Genomic DNA, 5750 nt, shown 5'->3' with positions numbered 1-5750 from the left:
TGGCCGTGGTGATGCCTTCCCGAAGCCACCGCAGGGTGGCGCTGCCAGTCGCTAAGGTGCCACCGCGCAGCGTTCGCGGCCTTGGCCCGGCGTTGGAAACTAACCATGCGCTGCGCTTTTCGCTACGCAGCCCATCTTTCTCCGTGCTTTGAGAGCACTTTTGTTCAAAACCTTTCTCGACGGAAGATAAACTCAACGGCCCAACACTGTCCGTAGAAAATCATCAACCGCGATAGCGCCGCGAGACCGACGATGCGTTGTGCAAGTACTACGGTTGTACCGATTTACTACCAGATCCAATCCGTAAAATTTTTATTCTTTCCACCGTACACTGAACACGCTGTACACTGTACAGCATCACTGTACAGAACCCCTGAAGTGAAAAAGAAAGGTAAATTAAATGCCGAATATCCAGCGAGAGGCCCAGCTTACCAACTTGAAACAAACGCCGAAGGCTGACAGCTGTGGCCACAGTATCCCCGAAAACTCTCCGATCCGGATTCGTTGCTGATACATGGGAACTTTCGATCACGATTTTACTCGATCCGAATTCAGTCGACTGCGATCCGCGCATCTCAACCGCGACCGTAGGCTGTTGCGCGCACTGTCATGCTGTCATGCTAAACCAGCAGTATCCAGGTGGCTGGACCTCGCAGCGGCGACCATTCTTAAATCGCGATTAAAAAAAATTTTCACCCCAAACGGATCGATAGCAATCGGAAGCGCCCGTGTCACACTGGTATTAGGAAATAGCATCCATAGCTTTTGCAAAGGTTATGACCCAAGGGATTTCACAGTGCTACACTTCTGGACGTGTTATACCGATGTATTTTGCAGTTCAACCGCGCGTACTTGAATTTTGATATATCAGTCAGACAATATTTAATAGCCTCGTGTATGTGCAAAAAAAATCGCAGGGGCTCTTTCCCAACACTGCATCTGTTTGCAATGATCTATGTAACGAACACATGCAGCCTGAAGAGGACTCGTTGCATTTCATTTGGAAGTTAGAACTCGCTTTATACAGAAGAAGTTTTTATGCAGGTGTCTGCGAATTTTCGTTCCATCTTTTAAGGGAAGAAAAGGCAAGAGCGAAAACAAAAAAGTGATCCTATCAGTGATTCTCTTCTACAAAGAGCTACAATATCTGTAAAGCTACAGCCATAATAAACAAGTAAAAATAACTGGTCACTGCTAAAAGTTTGTACAAAGTAAGCAAGGCACTGAATTATTAACTGAACAAAATATCTGAAGTTGGTCGTTGGAGAGACCGTTATTCAACAGTTATAAAGAGAAGCGCCTAGAAACAGTACACAGCCATACCATTTAAGCAAGGCACTTTACATATACAGAAAGGAAAACACTGTATTGATATTAGCAAACTAGTTGCAGTGTCTGAACTTCAACAATTTTTTTTCGTTGCCTTTGTGCCTATCTGTCTTTGTCTAGCCCTTTAACATAAAACGTAATTCTTAGCAAAACATAAAACAACAATCCACAGCCTGGTTGCTGCCTCGTGTTCGGAGCAACCAAGTTTTGGCAAGGCAACTGAACTGAAGCAACTTAAGCACGATTAGTCGCTGCAGCTTTCAGTTCATGGGCTCAAATCACAGCGCAAACAAAACCAAAGAAACGCGCAGACGCAAGCTAAACACAGTGCACAACACAAGGCTTGGCTGGGCAACTGCAGCAATCCAGCACCTTTACGACAGGAAACGCCCTCTGGCGGCGAAAATTGAAAGGCAGCGCTGGCGCTGCCACCTCCTACCATGCGGAGACCCCTCCGCTCGAGACACTAGCCAGTATTCTAGGCACTATATTTGAGCCTCTCCTGGGCGCGGCCATTTTGCACCGACTGGCGCGCCGCGGTGCGGGCGTTTCTTTGGGGACTGCGGGGCTGCGGCAGTTCCGCGGCAGCGCCTGCATATAGCCGCGCTTCGGGCGCTAAAGAAAACATTGTCGAGCATACTTCCGCTGCGTGGCTGTGTTGCAGGAAGTATTTACGTTATCAAAGCGATAACATTGACGCGTTTTAATGACATTTAGTTTGACATTCAAGTTAATTGTGCCGGCGCTTAGAACGCGCTCGTGCTTATATCGAATTCCGTCTTAGTGCTCCACCGCAAAGAAACTTTTTGTTCAATATCAAGCATTAGGTGTGCGGCTAGCATGCAGTTCCAATTCCCATGCACTCTTATTCCTTCCTGCCGGCCGGCCATAAAGCCCCCCCTCCACAAACAGGGCTTTCTTGTCGCCGCGCCAGTTTATCAACAAATTACCGCTGTGAGCTCAACTGAGTCGCAGCGCCAACAGAAAACAAATTTTGTCATGGTTTATGCAACCTGGTGCATAAAAACGTACTTTCACTTAATTTATCAAAGCTTGAATAGATATGAGCAGCTAATCCAGCTTTCACTAATTCTGACGTCCGAAGTCGCGTTATTTTATTCAGGAGCTCTCGCCGCGTGTGAGAGCGTTGCGTAGCCGTTTGGCTAAGTGTGGAAAATTTAATGAAATCGCGCATAGTATTTTCCTGTGAATAAAGTAGATACCGCACCGCTGCGGTGGCTCAGTGGTTACGGCTCTCGGCTCTGGCCCAAAAGACGCGGGTTCGATCCCGGCCGCGGCGGCCGAATTTCGATGGAGGCGAAATTCTAGAGGCCCGTGTACTGTGCGATGTCAGTGCACGTTAAAGAACCCCAGGTGGTCGAAATTTCCGGAGCCCTTCACTACGGCGTCCCTCATAGCCTGAGTCGCTTTGGGACGTAAAACATTAATAAACCAAACCAAACTAGTGCAGGTATACCAACAGCAGAAAGATACTATAGATAAACCTTTACCCACCAGATCCCTCTGACATGCGTGCGGAAAAAGCAGCTGAAATCGGTAGCGGTCGTGCTTATAATCCTGTGCATGAAATGTGTTTAATGGGAACAAGAGCAAGCTCAGCGCAAGGATGCCGAACACGTACTGGTGATCGAAAACACGCGCTCCGTCGGGACAACCTTCAGTCTGCAGCTCGCCTATCCAGTTACTACTCCACTGAGTCAAATCAATAGATCTACAATCTGATGCATAAAAGTATCATAGAAGATATCGCACGTAAAAGGCGACAACAAACGACATGACAGCGCAGAAATCTGCTTAGAAGTGCCGGTTTCCAGTCCGTACACTGCCTGGTCGACTACCCTCGAATGTCACGTTAACGAGTAACTGCGCACAAGATAACGGCAGTACTGTCTGGAAGAGGGAAAATGTGAGTAGTGACGCACAGCACACACCCTCATACGTTAGCTGATGGAGCACAACAACGACCGAAGCGAACACGTAAACATGCGTTCTACGCGCGGCGCCGGCGCGACCCGCAGTCCCTCGGGCCGCGCGCGCCGACAGATGGCGACTGGTGTCGAGAGTAGGAGCGCGCCCGCAGCCTGCGTGCGAGGGTAAAAAAAATAGCCTCGAACCGGCGCGCGCGCGCCGCCGCTTCTCCTCCTCCTCTCCTACTGGTATGCTCGGGCGGCGAAGTACGCGCTGAGTGACGTTCGTGTCCTGCTGTCTTTTGCGCAAGAAAACAGTTTTTACGTGTTCTGACGCTGACTGTGAACATGAATCGTGAGCTGAGGTCATCAGGATACCACTTCGCTGTTTTTGGCTGCACCAACAGCTATTGCAAGCGAAAAAAACTAGCCGCAGAGCCATGAGCACAACATCAACAGCCGCGGCGTCAGTGCGGCTGCGACGTGTTCCACCTGTATCGCTTTCCGTCAGATGAAGACGAGCGATGTCTTTGGCTGCCTAGCGTTAACAGAGAGGATTTTGTGCCTCCTTGATGTCCCATGCTTTCTTCTCTAGCAAATAAAAAATGGTGTGTCGCATCCGGGCGTTTGGCCACTTCAGTCAGTGACAACACTTGGATGCCTGCACAGCTTGTGACCTGCAGACAAGTATGAAGGTCACAAAATCAGAGAAATAGAAGTAGATAGCTCAAATAAGCAGAAAAAAGACCTCTCCAAAGTTTTTGTTGCATGTGACAGGTTGGAGCGCTGGCGACGAAGAAGACCCGGGCGCAAGTCGTCTAGCTAGGAACCAGCGCGGCGAGAGCCCGGCACACAAGCGGCAGTTCTCCAGCACGAGCCTTCCACGGGCAGTTGGAATGAAGAAGATGACTCAGCACCGCCACCAACGACGACGAAGCGCTAGCGCCGCCCGTGGAAGGCTCGTGCTGGAGAACTGCCGCTTGTGTGCCGGGCTCTCGCCTCGCTGGTTCCTAGACGACTTGCGCCCGGGTCTTCGTCGCCAGCGCTCCAGACGAGGTTAGACAATCCAGACGAGGTTAGACAATCCCAGAGACAATCCCAGACAATCCCAGACGACCTCCAGACGAGGTTAGACAATCTTGAAGAAAAAACAAAGGTATTAGACCGTCTCGATGATGACATTGCTGGAATTCAAGTGTCAGCACAAGTCCAGACAAATCGGCTCGACTCTTTAAAACTGCGTGTTGACGAACTTGAGGATAGATCTCGACGCAATAATTTAATTTTTCATGGAATCCCTGATTCTCGCGAATCATGGGAACAGTCAGAGTCGAACGTAAGGGCAGCACTAGCCGAAGCAATCGACAGCCTACCCGACACAGCAATAGAACGCGCCCATCGCATAGGTCGCTACACGCCCGATAAGTGTCGCCCAATTGTTGTCAAGTTCGCCAGCACGAAAACAAAAGACAAAGTACTTTCCGCGCGAGCAAAGCTAAAAGAAAATGATGTCTCTATTTCCGAAGATTTTTCGCCCGCCACACGCCATGCCCGAAAAAAACTCATTGAGTACGCTAAAAGCCAGCCCCAACCATGTACTTTCCAGTTAAGATACACTAAACTAATCATGAATAAAAAACAGTTCGTCTATGACCCGGCAACAGACACCATCAGCGAAAATGCCGCGTACGAACCACGAGATAGCGGCGAGCATGTTGATTGTGAACACGTCCCAAGTTAGGAAAGCGCGAGGGGAAGTGGACAAGACGCGTCCCACGTATCAGTTTTTTTTACTAATATTCGTAGCATCATGAATAAACGCGCTTCCTTAACTTCTGTCTTAGATACTTGCAATACCGATATTTTAGTGCTTACAGAAACGTGGCTGCATTCACAGGTTCAAGATCACGAACTTTTTCAGACCGCTCATCGTTTTTCACTCTATCGTTGTGACCGAACAATGCGACAGGGAGGCGGCGTGCTCTTAGCCATTTCGAAAGATCTTGCATCCCAGTGTATTCATGTATCTACTGACTTAGAAATGGTTTGGGCCATCGTTGAACTAAACCACCAGAAGATAATCATTGGTGTTTGTTACCGCCCCCCAAACCATTCATCTAACTTCGTAAATGAGGTACATGATATCATTAACATCGTTACATGCCGTTATCCCACGTTACCTTTATTTCTGCTTGGAGATTTTAACCTACCAAATATAGTATGGAACACTGGATCTCCAACCTTACAGCCTTTTTCTTCATTAGCCAATGAGTTCTTAGAAATGTGCTCTGTTTTTTCGTTTTCACAACTTGTTACGCAGCCTACAAGAATTATGGAATCTGTCGCAAACACACTGGACCTTGTATTAACAGCGCAACCTGATCTTGTTTCCGACATCACGTACTTACCCGGCTTGAGCGACCATTCGGCCCTTTCATTCAACTTGAATATCTTGCGACCAAAAACCGTTAAAAAATTCAAACCGTTTCGAAA

This window comes from Amblyomma mixtum, chromosome 1 (assembly GCF_055824585.1).
Source record: "Amblyomma mixtum isolate Tamu chromosome 1, ASM5582458v1, whole genome shotgun sequence".
In the NCBI taxonomy this organism is placed as follows: domain Eukaryota; kingdom Metazoa; phylum Arthropoda; class Arachnida; order Ixodida; family Ixodidae; genus Amblyomma; species Amblyomma mixtum.
This window is presented reverse-complemented; position numbering follows the sequence as displayed.